Source organism: Apis florea, unplaced genomic scaffold, assembly GCF_048593485.1.
Source record: "Apis florea isolate Af1SG1 unplaced genomic scaffold, ASM4859348v1 contig_3791_pilon, whole genome shotgun sequence".
NCBI lineage: Eukaryota > Metazoa > Arthropoda > Insecta > Hymenoptera > Apidae > Apis > Apis florea.
The window spans coordinates 476,477-493,247 of NW_028256855.1; the positions used below are offsets into that span (position 1 = coordinate 476,477).

Genomic DNA, 16,771 nt, shown 5'->3' on the forward strand with positions numbered 1-16,771 from the left:
TTCTTTTATTAATTTTTTGACACGTACACGATATATCGATGATGCTTTGTTGTAGCGACTTTGATGGAACACGGGCTGTTGAATTTTACATTGAGCTTTCCACATAAAAATTTCGACAAAAATTTTTACCGCGAAAGGGTATAGAAGATCTGGGAAATAGCTTATGCATAAAATATTTCTATTAAAGCTTTCTCTGTTTCCATAAAATTTTGGGTAAAAATTCACAAAATTTTCCCGTTCCGAAATATCTGGAAAATAGATTGTCCAAAATCAAGAAAATTTCTATCAAACGTTTGCATTGATAATTGAATCGTACTCCCCCATTTCTAGAATTTCGTGTTCTCGAAAGTAGATGTAGAGGATAAATTCTTGGATATCTTGAACTTCGCTCTTAACTCCAGAAATCACAGGAACTCCCCAACTTACAGGATCTGGATACGCACAGGAGATAAAAGAAGCTAGAAAATATATAAAAGAAAAAAAAAAAAGAAATTAGACAACAGAAATTAAACAATTCCAAAATTCAATTTGTAATTGTATCATCATCTTTATTGATATATGTATATATATATTATATATATATACTTTACAATTTGTATCAGGACAATTCTTCGCCAAGTCTCGACAAAGTCTTAAACTCTAAAATCTTTTAAGATCTACGCCTCTTCGAAATCGGCTGAAAAAGAAACAAAAAAGGGGGGAGAAAAATCAAAATTCTTTTTTTTACATCCTAAAAGTAAAAATTACTTTTCTCCCCTAATACGTGATTCACGGAAAGGGCAGGGGCTCATCTACCACAATCCATGAATCCTCACGAAATCTCTTCTCAAAACAACATTAAAATTCTACTTTAAATGCGAAATCTCTTGATCGATCGAGTTTATTAAGCTCTTTCAATATTTTCTTTTTTTCTCTCTCTCTCTCTCTCTTTTCCTCGAATTTTTATTTTTATTTTCTCGCCGAACAAACGATAAAGCTGCTCCTCTCTTCCCATATAACTATATATATAGTAACCATGATTCGATTCTATCTTTATTGTTATTTAATTTCTTTTATTCACTTATTCTTTTATTTTATTTATAGACTGCGGATTTTTATGCAGCTGAAACTCGTGCTCGTATATTCAACGTAAAAATATCGATTATATTCTAAAAAAAAAAAAATTATATAGGATATAACATGTACATTTACAGAGATATCAATAATTTTATTATATACATATACCTTTCGCAAATCTCCATTACAATACGTGACGATAACAAGTTTTTTTTTTTTTATATAATTCTTCTCTCATAAATCGGTATTTTTCCTTTTTGTCTGCAAATATATTTTTTTTTACGCTGAAGAAGATCGTTCCATCTTAAATTATCCGTAATACAATGATATATTTCATTTATCATCACATATTCCTCTATTCAAATTTTTCCTCACAAACTTTTAAACACTTTATCTCTCTATTCGTTTTCGTTCGAGATTATTTTTGTGTATATATATATATAACGTTTAATCGATGATTAATTCATGTCGAATTATTCAAATAAGATATAAGAAGACACGTTTGTTATATCACTTTACACAAAACACAACACACATGAAAAATTTCCAAATAAAAATCCGCAGTCCATCACTTAACAAGCGTTATATTATATTATATATATATATATATATATATATATATATATATATATATATATATATATGTACACAATATTTTTATTCACGGATGTAAATCTCACGGATAGAGGTGTTACACGTATAAAATGCTCTTTTTTTTTTCTTTTTTTTCCTTTTTTTTTTTATTACCTTTCGACACGCACACACGCAAACACACGCACACGCAAGCGAGAAAAGACGCTTAATTACGATTCGATGGGATTAATCTCGATCAGAGATGGGTTTTGCTCTAAAAATCGAGCAAAAATTCGAGATTCGTTTAATTAGGAAAATCAAAGATATATATATATATATATCGGTATAAATTGTTTCGTAAAACGATTTGTCACGGTTAAACGGCACAAATGCACGCTCGAGTTCACACATGATAACTGTTCCAACGAATACATCGAATATCCGGCGAATACACTCTAATTTAGACGTAAAATCGGCGCAATCAGTGCTTGTTAACTGGACGAATCCGGCGTCGGAGTATTCGTGACCTGAAACAATCGTGACATAAGAGAGGAAAAAAAAAAAAAAAGAAGAGGGTGAGAAACGTATTTAATGCAGACGAGAGTGTAATTCGTCATTTAGTTATACACATTTTTATCATCCACTAAGTCTAAGTAAGTCGAAGCGAACTTTGGAAATCAATTATTGTAATCGTTTCGTGGCGTTTTCTTAAATTTATCGTAAATCCAGAAAAATGTAACGCAACATTAACAACATTCATGATTCACTTTGACTCGCGCTTAAAATTTCACAATGTGAATGTAAATCAACAAGACGAGATATCAAAGCGCTAATGAAATTGAACTATGAATAACACACATGTATTTGTCACGAATCTTTTTCATTATTTTAACACTAAATCTACCAGAACGTGTTCAAACTATTTCATATATTTAAACATATTTAAAGTTATCATATCAAATTTTATTACTCTTCCTAAAACATGCGTACAATATATTTTTCAATATTTATTCCAAAAAATATTTGTTTTGCCTCCCGGTATAAGGAATAAGTATACAACAACTGTCAGTAGCTTTAGTGTTAAAGTACTGAACCACTTCCTTAAAGTGGTTGCACGAGCAATAAGCCTAACCCAACCTACAAAGATTCATCCCCGAATCAACACATTAACAATTATTTCAAACCCTTCTTCTCCCCCCAAAAAAATTAACCACGAAATTATCGTCGATACTTCGAAAGCTTTCTTCTTCGAAAAATGAAAGACTCGAAAAAAAAAAAAACAACAGCTTCGAAAACGTCTCCTCCTTCCATCAACTTACATACGACAAATCCTTCGAGTCATCGTTATGTATGTTGCTGACAACAAGAAAAAAAGAAGAAGGGTGGAGACGATTGAAAATTTCGATTGAAAACGGCGATCCACGTGAGAAAGCGTATCGCGAAAAGTCTGTTAAGTGTCGTGGATGGGAGAGAGAGAGAGTGGTAGGGGGCTCAATGATGAGTACACAGATCGATGCCAGTCTAAAGTGGAAGAAAGACAAGCCGAGGACGAGACGTGTGTATAAAAGACGCGAAAGAGAGAGAGAGAGAGAGAGAGAAGTGGAAAAAAAAGTGGAAAGTGGAGGAAAGGATACGAGACAGAGACGAGAAGTTTGAAAGAGAGTGGCAGTGATGGCGCACAGACTCTCTCTGTCTCGCTTGACGGGTGAAGTTTTCCGCCGGTTTCACGGCACGGCCTAGTTTGGTAAGCCTTCTAACCTAGAATTATGACGTGGAAACATCGCGAAATCTCGCCCGGATGAGATGGGAATGGTTGTTGCGGCGCACACAGAGTCCGCCAAAGAGTCGTATATTCGTTCTGATCATTAATGGTGTTCTCCTCCCTTCGCGTGATAAATCGTAACATTTATTCGATATCCGGAATTTTTTTTTTTTTTTAATCGTGAAATAAATTTTAAATTTTAAATTTCGTGAGGTTGAGTTATGATAAATTGTAAATCGAATAATCATAATTTTTTTTATAGAGTAAATTTTAAGCTTTCGTTTTCGTATAAGTTCAGGGATAAATGTCAGAAGAAAAGTTTTCAAGGGATAAGAGTATGATAAGAGGTTCGAAGATATTTTTTGAGAAGAAGACACGCGAGTGTACGCAAACATATTCGAAATTAATTTGGAGGGAGAGGAGAGTGCACCTCTGTACAAGTTGTGCAGGGGTTGGAAAAGGGTCGAAAGGGTCTGTTGGTTTTTAATCCCGAATGGGGGAACTTTACTACACTCGTGTCAATATTTCATGCTGCTTAAGCAAATGTTACTGTTTGGGGGGGGGGGGGGGAAATGTAAGAAGTTTTCTATCGTCGGCTTTGTCACACACACTTTGTGCTCGGTGACGATACAAGATCTTTGAAAGATTTAACTTCTTCTTTAATGTATATATAATTTTGTCTAAAAATTAAACGAGCTTCGTTTCGAAAGAGCACCGCGGAAGAAAAATGATAATTTTTCCAAACATCCTATTCCCAAATGAACTATTCCTATCCTAAAATATTTCTTCGACTTTAAATATTTCTTTTATTCGCCACAAACCATTCTTCTCTTACCACAAACAAATCGACGCTGCACAATGTAGAGAATACATTTATTTATTTATTTAAAACACAGATGGAAGTGGAATTGTTGGACGGCAACGAATTGTTTCCCGGAAGTTGGGAAGCCAGGTTGAGCGTAGTTTTAATCTATATTTAGCCGATGACTCACGCCATCGCTAAGTACAAGTACTTTCCATTAGCCGTCACCCTACCTTACTTTCCCTTTAGTTCAACCCTTAGTTAATTCCACGGGAATTCGTTTACTCTCCTTTTACGATTCCCCGGCCACCGTTTTCCCTTTCGATTCTGCTCACTACTCGGCCAAACACACTTTCACGGATCAAATCGTATCACGAAATCGAAAGTAATTCGAGAATAATTCGTTTCTCACTCAAGAGAGAGAGAGAGAGAGAGGGAGGGGGGCCAGATAAGTTTCCAACGAATTCTCTTTTATGGATCACTTATTGATTAACCAATTGTAGATCGTAGATTGAATCTCGAGTCTCTAAAAAGTTTGCTCATCGTATTAATTTCGAAAATTTGAATCATTAACACGTAGTCGACCAGCATGGCTCCGTTGAGTTTCTCCGAAAGCCAGAACGTAAACGGAGCGATAAACGGAAGTAGTTTTAATATTTTTATTATTTTTGTATATTTTAAAATAAAATTTAACATGTATCAGTTCTTAGTTTTCAGTTAAACCGATTCTGAATTGATTGTTCTCAGTGCGTCTATTTCTGCTTCCTACTTCGTCTGTTTCAATCGTTCAGAGATTTTTCAAAATCAATTTTAAGTATTCTGGACTGAATACAAGCCTCTAATCGTGTATTCAATTCTGTATTATCGATGGAAATTCGTGACAACACCCTTCTACGTTATACGATAAAATTTTAGATTTAAAATTGTAAAATAAAGATTGTATACTTGTTCTTAAATTTTAAATCCTGCGATTCCAATGTATATCTTGTATTCATATTTCAATGCTTATTCCATTAAATTCCTTTTAAAATTCCTTTGTATGTCGCCATATAATCGCTATCCTACATTTTATTATCAATAAATATATGTATAATATAATTACATTCCTTCTTATTACTTAATTAATAACCTTCTTAAATATAAATACAAAGGGTTAAAAATCTTATTTTTCTCAAAAATTCTCAAAAATACCTCTTTTTTCAGAGACGAGTCAAGGAATTGAATATAAATATAAATATAAATATTCATATCAACTCAATTCGAAACGCTGCATTTCTTTCATCCCCGCACAACTCGCATTTTGGCGAAACCGAATTCACGAGAGAGATATGATTGGTGACGTTCGAGGGATTGGATAGGGCCGATAATACGCCGCGCACGGCTGTAAGATAAATTAGTGTTTCCATAAAGCCGAAGATGCATCTGCGCGCAGGATCCGAATTGCGCTGATACCCGGTAAATGACATTATAACGGGAGATACCCGAAACACGCGAATTAGCCACTTATTCAACCTGTGAAACGTTGATTTATCATTGACAGAACGCGCATCTACCGCGTACACGGTACGGGTTTTGCGATTGTAACAGGATTTCAACGCCCATCGCTGCAAAATCTGGCCGCGGGAATAATTTTTCGTTCTCGGCCCATCGAACCGTGAGAAAAAAAAACCGATATCGCATTTTTTTTAAATAATATCGTTTTTATGATAACAACAACGTTGCATTGAAACGGAGAAACGCACCGGAAAAAATGGAGGGTAACGAGAACAGTTTCGATCAACGGTGATTTTTATTGTTATTGTTTTTATTTCTTTAATATTCTTTAATATATTTTTCTTTTTCGTCGTTTACATTCGTTTTAAATAGAAAGACAATATGAAGTGAAGTGAATAATTTTAAGATATTTTCTACTTTCGATCCCAAGATAAAAATTCTAATTTCGTTCGTTAAATCGATCTCTTTGCATTTCTCGAGTCGAATTGTGTATCTTATATTTCGACTCCCAACGAGGAAATTTTCGAAACGGTTCCCCGTGGTAAAATTATAACGCGTGGAACCGCGTTTTCCAGAGCAAGGAGAATGGTCCTATTGAGAGATAGCGAAATCGATCTCGGCGGTGAGATAACAATTCGGGGCAAACGTGAAAAGAAGGAGATAGAAATACGTGAAATATTTATTTATTTCACCCTCTCGGATAATTCGTAAATTCTAATAATAATAATAATAAAAAAGGAGCAACAAGTTGAAAAGTTGCTCAGCAATTGCGTTTAATGATTTTCGAGATCATCTTGAAAATCAGGATTCGTGTATATTCGTTTGAAGTTGACTGAGAAACTGGAGAAAAAGGATAAAGAGAATTTCGATTCTTGAATGAAATCGTGTTGGATCATTCGTGAAAAGAAAGCAAGAAAGAAAGAAAGAAAGAAAGAAAGGATGATATAAAAGTTTTTTACTTAAATCATAAAAGCATCGATCGCTTATGAAATATAATTGATAAATTTCAATTTGTTGTTCAAGCGAAATATAAATTTTCTTTGCGGCACGAGAGAAAAAACAGATTGCGTTTTCATAATAAATAAAAATCAAATAGCAACGTCGATACGAACGTATCCGAAGATAAGTGCAACATCACCGGATGAGGGTTAATTGCATTTCTGTTTACGTCAATCATCGTGAAATATAGCGAGGCGATGAAGATCTATCCATAAAAGAGGAGAAGGTTACTTTCTTGCAATAATGAATTTATTATCGTTGTAAAAAGAAAAAAAAAAAAGAAAAAAAAACGGTAGTAATTGTTTGTACGATGGTGAAAATTAATAGAATTTTTAAATTTACAACGTTCGAAACAAATGTGAAATTAATAAATATTCTAATATTCTCAATTTTTTACCTGGAAGAGTTACTTTTTGACAGTAATGAATTTATCGCGGTAAAAAAAAAAAAAAAAAAAAAAAAAGAAGGGGAAAAAAATGAGAAATTTATTACACCGATGAAGATTTATAGAATAATAAATTTATCGTGGTAATATTTTAAAAATTTTGAAACACTTTAATATTTCAATTATCTCTTACCTGATAAGACAGAGTGGCGTTTTCTTTTTTTTTTTTTTTTTTTTACCGTGTCTACTTCATTATTGCGTGAAAAAGTAATGATGAAACAATTTTATAAAATCGTAAAAAGATACTTGTTTATTACGTAACTTATAAAAATCTCAAGATATTTAATATCTTTCAAATCAACGATTTTATCAATGAAAATCATTTATCAAGTAATAAATTTATACCGTATAATATTTTTAAAATGTCGAGAATTCTCGTATTTCAATTTTCGAAAATTCTGGAAAATCTATGGAAAATTATTTTCAAATTAAAATTTTATTCCATTCAGAAACGATTAAAACAAAATTGTTAAATCCTTCCCTTTTATTCTTCCACGAAAAATTTATTATTTTAAAAAATATTATTGATCGTTGAACGTACCACGGAGATGATTAAATGTTAAATAAAAAATAATTTTTCCAAAATCTGTTATTCAAATACAATCAAGTTTTAAAATACTCGTCGTGTATCTCATTTAAATTAGAAGACACTTTTTCCCAAAGTGTATTATAATTTAACTGGAGTGTTTCGTGGAATATCGTGGAGTCACATACCATCGACACGAATCAATGCAAGGAACCAGATAATTGAATCCAACAAGAATCCGATATAACTTTTTTCTACGAAATAATAATTTCGTTACGATGATTTATCGGTGATTTATTAAAACGATACAATTGTGGATCAATGTTTAATCGATATACAGCCCGCATTGAAAAATCTGCTTAATAAACTGCCTGTCACTTTTTATCGAGCAAGTGAACAACTGAAAAGCTAATTAGAAATTGGAATTTCATTTTCAAAAAGAAAATTTATATTGCTCTGAATTGATACAATCTGAAGTGACTTTTACGACTGCGAAAGATTTAACTTAAAAATGAAATTCACCTTTGAATTTATAAACTCAATTTATTTACAGACGTTTATTTAAATTTAATTTTGTAGTATAATTTAACCGATCACGAGTCATCGATATTTCGATCAATCAGTTTTAAAATTTAAATTTAATTCCAATAAATGGTGAAGAGTTACGACTTAAAAAGGAATGGAGGAAATCCGCGATATAAAGATGTTTTCGTATTTAAACGAGGAATTTATATACTTAATACTTTTGCGTTTTCACGATTATCTTAGGAAATAAAATAATTTTTTATTTGTTATTGATTATAACGAATTATATGTTATCATTAACCTCGAGAATTATCATTTATATTAAACTTTCTTAATAAAAATTATTTCTATATATAACTGATTGATCAAAACAAATTGCGATTAAAAATTTATTATATTAAAATTACAAAAGTATAATAACATTTAAGAAAATTTTATTCTTATATATTTTTTATGCATATAATATAATTTCTTCATTTGTTTCAATGCGTTCTTGAAACTCCAATGAGTTATCATCAAATAAGAGGTAAGTATTCAAAAAGTAGAGTAGGAAAGGGGAATAGAAGGAATCAATAATCAATGAGCTATATGCTACGTGCTGCCTTGTTGTTGTTCAGACCTCAAACTTCGACCACCATCACTTAACGAAACGATCTGTGAAAAATTGCTTTCTCTTACGATTTACTTTCTTCAATTCAATTTGTAACGGAATCGAGAGACATGGAAATAAAATGCTGCTCGAGTATTTATTCGTATAAAAATAACAGTAGGAGGGATTATTAAAAATTAAATGGATAATTATAAAACCTTCGAAACTAATTTCTTCGAACATACGAATACGTTTCGAGAGCAAAAGGAGAATTCATTGTATTTATAAATTTCAACTTTGCATAACAGTGTCACTCTCACAACACAACAGTATGCACTCGTGAAAAATAACTCTCGAAAACAACATACTCTGGAAAACTTTCTACTCTCCAAATGCGTCCATGCTCTTATTACATTTCAGAGCAAAACTCTCGAAAATTGTTTTTTTTTCTTTTTTTTTTTTTTTGCTATATCACATTAAAGATAAAAGTCTCTCGCATAAAAGTTTCGCATTTTTGTTTGAAAAAATACAAATTGTTAATAGAACGAATCATATTCTAATTCGACTGGTCGAGTCGTTTCTCAAATTTCCAATTCCTCTTTTCTTCTCCTTCTCCAATAATCTCGACCATTTCGTCACACGTTCGTTCAAATTTCATTACAACCAAAAAACAGCAGAATTAAAGGGAAAAAAGCGGAATTAAAGAAAGAACGAATACGTCGTTCGAAAAGAGATGGCCGCAATTAATCCGCTTCCACTCTATGTACCTCGCAACTTTATTAATGAAAAAACATTCGTCGAAATTGATTCCATTTTCCTAACGTTGGACCTACAATTTATAAGACAAGCGCACCATTCGGTTTCCCTTATATATCCGCAATCGCGCCGTGAAATTGGAAACCACCCCCGTCAAACTTTTCGATTCAAACGTGTGGATCTTGCGAAAATATTGCGTGGACGCGAAACGGAAATAAAGCAGAAGTTTTGCAACGAGACAAAATTCTTTATTCGTGAAAATGTTGGCTAAGATTACCTGGCCTATATTTACTTTGAATTTGATAATTTATAATTATTTTAAGTGACAAAAATTCCCAAAGTAATATGATGTTTGAAGAACGATAAGCAGATCCATTTGAGCATATCTTCAATCGTAAAAATTCGTAAAAATTTTAAAATATATATTTTAATTTAACTTAAGGCAAAATAAATATTTGGGAAAATAAGTGAATCGAAGCATTTGGTTGATTGATTGATCGAGACTTAGGACGAATATTATATTATTTATAATCGTATTGATCATTATTTTTATCAATAATTTTGAATATTTTTTCAAATTGTGAAATTCCATTTTAAGTCCAATGCAATTGACAATTTCAACGATCTTCTGATTAAACTTTTAAACTTTCAAACTTAGAAAAAAAATCACGAATATTTTTACAAAAATACTAAAGGTTTTTTTCAAAAAGCTTTGTTCCAGTTCGGATATAAAATGGGGAACGACGAAAGCCGAGGATAGACGAAGAACATTTTACCCTATGATTTGCAGTCCGAGCATGCAACGGAACATCTCTCTTCGAGCAAGTTTATTATTACAATTCCATTCAGCAAATGCCTCGTGGTCGTAGTGGAAATAAACCATAAAAAGTAAGATGTTTGTTTTGGAAGAAGCAACTTTAGTATTGCTGCGTAATATGTTCAAATCGAGAATCGATCGCGTTGCAATTTTTCTTTTCTTTTTTAACGATTTTATATATTAATGAAGCGAATTAAAGAATTAGATGATACGTGGATTTTTCTATGATCTCAGTGTGCAATTCCATCGAGGGATGAAAACGAGGGTTTCGACGAACTAAGGGTGTATTATGTTAAATTGTATTGTGATCGTTAAATATGCAGCTAAATTTATTACGACAAATTAGTGGAACGAAAGTGTTGTGATGAAAAGGATCAGTGGAGTCTGGATGTTTATGGAAAATTATATTTTTATGAATATAGATGAGGGAATAGAAACAAAAATTTGTATTTCATCTGGTAGATGTGATAATGAACGTTATACTTATTCATGATTTTTAAATTTTCACGAATTGTCTGAAAAATCTGAAATTCGATCATTCTTTTTAAGAAATGCAAAAATAAAAATTCAGTTTTCATAATTTTATCGTTAAGAATGACGGATATATTTCCAGGAGAAATATAGAAGATATTTCAAATAGAAATGTCATTTAGTTAGAAAATAAATAATGAGGGGCTCGTTTCAACTCGAAAAAATTGTTGATGACATAGAAAATATTAATTTTTCCATCCATGTTTATTCAAAGTTTCTCGAGCACCTTGTATTTCCAATTTTTCCTCTCTCTCATTTTTTTTTTCTTTCTTTTTCACTCGACAGTCCACACAATGTGCTTTCGTAAAGTATAATAGAAATCAGAACAACAGAGAAAGATCGAAACGCTGACTCAGTAGACAAGAAAGAAATGAAGTACGAAAGATTTATGGAATTAATGATTCTCGTCCTCTCGTTCTTTAGAATCCAAATATTAGAAATAATAATAATATTTTCATGAAATTTTATTTATTTATTACCATACATGATAGAAAGAACATTGAGATGCACGTGTATTATACACGTTCAAAATTTAAAAACATGCATTCATGTTTAAAAACGAAAATTTTTAGAATTACGAATAAGATTAATATACAGCACGTAAAAAAATCTCGAATTTCGCAAAATATGGACAGTAAGTTTTCTACAACTTCTACAAAAGCGTTACAAAAAAAAATAAATTTTTTCTTACTCCTTGTAGAAGAAAAAATTCCATCCAATATCTATACTTCAATACTTTAATATTAATTTACCTCTCTTTTCCTCTCTGTGCAGACGTGTAAAACAATTAAATCTTCCTTACAAAAAGCAATGCCGAAAAAAAAAAAGAATAAACAAATCTCTATCACAGAATAACAGAAAAAAGAATTTTCCTCTCTTATCCCTAGAAGAAAAAATTCTCGAACGATAAAATTATTAAAATGAAAAAGAAAAAAAAAAAGAACCTTAATTTACTTTTCCTTTTCCAATAAAAAAATATCACGATAGAAAGCCAGAATTTTCACACAGCCAGGATATCGATCCATGACACATATTTACTCACTCGATACGGGTTTGATTAAAGCGCGTTGTCTGTTTAGCTGTGTAGTTTGGGGAAAGGCGTGAGACTCGTAAAAAACACGAGAAACGATCGATGTATATATATATATACATATAGCTTTATCGGCAATTCGAAGACGATGATATGGCAATACGTGAATCTATTTCATCATCTCTGAATTCTCGCGGGAACTTTGTCCTTAGCGGTCGCGTGAACATAAAACCGAAACGATGGGGCAATAACGTGAAACGTTGGTAACTGTAATAATTATATTCTCGGACGATTACACCCGTTTAACGTTGGTATTGAGCTTCGATTAAATAGAAATCGCTCGGTTATTGAAATATCGCTCGTCTGTCAAACTGAATTAAAATTGGTACTAGTATTCGAGCGAAAGAAAAGAAAAAGTAGCTATTTTATTTTAATATTGGAAATAAATAAACGAGATTAATTCTGATAATTTTAATTAACGTAAAGCTGTATCTTGAATGATACGCTTGTTTATGCTTCGATCGTTGAATTGTTTGAAAATTTAGTAATTTCGTTATTGGAATATTGGAAATAAATAAACGAAATTATTTTAATTGTGATAATTTTAATTACTCAAATTATGTGATAATTATATTTTGATTGTTATGCTAATATGAACTTTGATTATTAGAAATTAATCATTGGAAAATATATTTTATCGTATGTCAGATTGAATTATCGGAATTCAATTTGTTATATATGCATACATATGTGAAAATGAATAATACTTTAAATATATTTTAATCATAAAATAAAGACTAATTAAAATTAATCCGATAAAAAGAGAAGAATACACGTGTTGTCTTACTGAAGGATCGTCTTAGATATCTAATATCTTGTATTATATTAAAATTAAAATTATTATATTAAAATTGACGATACTTTTTTTTTTTGGGAAGAAATCATAAATTAGAGAAAAATTAACTTGACCAGACATTTACCCCTCGTATAAAAGAAATCATGTAAATCTCGTCTCGGTTACTTCCGCGGTTATATCGTTGAATTTTCGTATTATTCAAAACAGTGAAATAACGATAAATCATGGCGAGAGTTTCGTCCCCCTTTCTAAATTTATCATCTCTCTCTCTCTCTCCCTCTCTCTCTCTCTGTCTCGAAATAACTTTTCCCATAATAGAGTATTCCGACTCGGCAGTTGCGTTTCAGGTATCCGTTTCTCAACCGTTGTTATCGTATAATTCACGTATCTCGCACTAAAAATGTTTTACAGTATTTCAACAATTGTATCTATCATATTAGATCGTGCTGAAAATAAAATCAGAATGTATTAATAATATTTTTATATAAATCGTTTCACGTATTCGTTTCTCAACTTATTGAATAATTCGTATCTCGCACTAAAAATGTTTTACAGTATTCTTGTTATTGAATAATTCACGTGCCTTGCATTAAAAATGTTCTACAGCATTTCAACAATTGTATCTATCATATTAGATCGTGCTGAAAATATTCAGAATGTATTAATAATATTTTTATAAAATATAAATCGTTTCTCAACCGTTGTTATTGAATAATTCACCGGCCTTGCATTAAAAATGTTCTACAACTGCATTTCAACAACTGTATCTATCATTAGATCGTGCTGAAGGGATGAAAATATTCAGAAGAATATGTATTAATAATATTTTTATAAAATATAAATCGTTTCACGTATTCGTTTCTCAACTATTGTTATTGAATAATTCACGTGTCTTGCATTAAAAATGTTCTACAGCATTTCAACAACTGTATCTATCATTATATCGTGCTGAAGGGACGAAAATATTCAGAAGAAACGTAATAATAATAGTTTTATGAAATATAAATCGCGTGTAATTTGTAAAAATATTTTTCTTTCTTTAGAATTTCTCATTCTCCCAGAATAATTTTGGTTAATTTTTAAAAAAGACAGGAAGGAGCACTACAGTAATTCAAGGATCATCTTTTATTCACATACTGTTACGTGATATGCAAATAAAGTATACCTAATAATTTATAAGTGTATACTGAAGGATTCAGTAATCAATTAATGTAAGTCACATTTCTGGAACTTTTTGTTAAGAAAGAAATTAATAACTGTTTCAATAAATTTGGTATTTATTTATTATTCATTGTCAAGAAAATTTTATATTGATTGATTTTCGAACCTTACGATAATAACTAATGATCCTTTAAATCTTTTGACTCGGATGTTTACTTTATTAATAAAAAAGAAATGGTAATACAATAGAATATTCAACATCTGATAGAGCCCTAACAATTCTCCTAGTTCTAGAAAAATTCAATAAACAATCCTTTTAAAAATTTCATTTTGAAACGTATCGTCCTCTTAATATCATACAAATAATATCATAATAACAAAATAAACAAGAAAACTACTATCTTAATCATCTTAAATTTCTTTCTTAACAATGCATGAATATTGATACCAAAGTGACACCAATTAATCAACGATATCTTACAAAATCCATTCATTATACACCTGCTCAATCAAATCAAACAAATTCGATACAAATATGAGATAATTTAACCCTCATCAAATGAAATCATCGTGTAGTATATCATACAAATTGATAAAATCTTGGAAGAAATCAAAAAATAATACACTCGAAATAACAACGTAGCATCGCAACAGATGTTCGATCGATATTTTCGCGCGCCAACGCCTCCACCGTGTTTCTCCCACTGTTTTCTGGACCCGATCATCCGAATATTCATGAATACATTAACACTTTGTATAAAACAACAGAGCGCGCGGAACGAGGAGTTTCAGGGCTGCTCGACGCTCGCGCAGAATGGAAACAGAAGAGCAAGTTCGTGGTATATTCAAACTAAGGTTCGACATTCCGCAAAGTTTCCCGATTATTTGGCCGGGGAAGGGGGGCGGGGAAGAAACGGAGAACAATCGTTTATCGGAAGGCAGAATTAGAGAATATCCGCACGCGTTATCCAATCTCTGCAATGGATATTCCGTAACAAATTTCTTCGTTTTCCAATAAACTCGTGCGTGGTGAAAATGCACGGAGAATGGACACAAATCGATCGAGCTAATTTATGGATCGCATCGATACGCGGTGTTCGGATGTGTCACTTCGCTCGTAAACGCGATGACAACTGTCGATGGCAGAGAAAAATTGGGGCTCGCTTTTTTGGTCAAGCGTGATTTATGATCTTGATTTTTATGAAATAAGGGCAGATAAGGGTCACAATGGGTATTTTCAGGAGGAGAAAAAGAAATTGGCATCGTGTTGCAGGGAATAAATTTTTTTGCACAATTTTTTGGATCGATGAAAAATTGATGGGATATTTCATGCTATTGGTGTGTATAATTTTTATTTGAATTTGATAAATAACCTTTTATATTTATATTGATAATAAATTCTTGTAAATGTAAATTCAAATAAACGATATCGTTTTAATAATTTATCTGAATCTAAATTTCGACGAATATTATTATATATCGTATAAATTTAATTTCTCGAAAAATAATCAAATCTTTAATTTATTTATCCCCGCTCTACGAAATCATCACGTCTTCCATTACGTACTTTTTATATTAAATTCCTCTGCTCTCGCGAAGATAAACACTAAAAAAAATGCAAGGACGGAGAAAAAAGCTTCTTTGTCAGGTAATGGTGTCTTTGATCGAGAACAGTGAGGTTTAATGGATTAAGAAATCCCTTCATTTCCCCATTTCATTTTCATCTTTGATAAATCTTATTTGCAACAAAGGAGGAGATCTCGATTATCTTTAATATAAAACCTTCTATTAAAAGCTTATCGATAGATCTCGTACATTTATTATGTCTAACAGAAACAAGTTGAGGAGATGGAAGATCTATCGATCGGAAAAAAGAAATGTGCATTCCCCTCTATTAGTTCGTCGCATACGAAATGACCACTTTCATAAAAAAAAAAAATAATAATAAATTATTGCACTTTGCAATAATGGACGTCGATTTAAAAATCGAAGATTAAAGTGAGAATCTAAATGGATCTGGACGTTAAATTATTTTCTTACGGAGCAAAAAATAAAAGGCATTAGGTGTATCAACTGCTACAATTTATATCGAAGAGGATTAAAGAAAAGAGTCGCGAACCATTTGCTTACGAATTTTACATCGAATGAACGAAAGAATAAGAAAGATTATTCTTAAACACGAAGACGAACGATGATGAATATGAATTTCTTAATTCGTACGTGACTTGCGCATTCTCGCGCGAGTCCTTGGAAGGAAATATTTGAAAAGTAGCACGCGAGATTAAAAATTTTCCAGCGGTGTGCGTCTGAAAAGGAGGAACGCAGAGATAGAAAACTTTTTACATCGTCTTTTGCCGGGTGGGTATTACACGTGTTCACCCGTGTTACCACACAGCCTGCGACAAATTTCTCTCGGCTAAAAACTAAAAATAGAGATATTACGAGAGAGGATGTTGTCCAACTCCTCCAATTTCATCTCCTCCTTTAACCGTTTCGAAACGGGGGAGATAATTTATAGACCTCCTAATAGCGGCCTAATAGATAGCTCCTCGTGGAGCTTATGCAAAACTGGCGCGTCTGTTTTCCACGCGAAATCGATTAGTTCGAGAGGAAAATTTTTCGAATTATTACTTTTCAGATTCCACTTCGAGATACGATCGAGTAGGTAATTTTATAAAGTGAATTAATGAATTTCCCTTTGCGAAAATTGTGCTATTTGTATAAAAAATTTTTATATTTTATATTTCGTATAAAAAAAAGGGTATAGATCAGAAGGTTGTGATGCAACATAATACGATAATGGGATATTATTTGAAAAAAAAGTTTACTCTTCTTTATAAAATAAACGA

The 16,771-nt window shown here is 31.7% G+C and overlaps 1 protein-coding gene across 4 annotated transcripts in view; it reads right to left on the minus strand.

Moving 5' to 3' along the window:
• Positions 1-1,186: 1,186 nt before the first annotated feature.
• Positions 1,187-16,771, minus strand: part of AstA-R1 (allatostatin A receptor 1) — a 36,868-nt gene continuing 21,283 nt past the window's right edge. For all 4 annotated transcript variants that reach the window (XM_086915538.1, XM_086915537.1, XM_086915536.1 and 1 more), the window contains one exon: positions 1,187-2,156. The gene's annotated coding sequence lies outside the window, so the exon portion shown is untranslated. The remainder of the gene's footprint in view (positions 2,157-16,771) is intronic.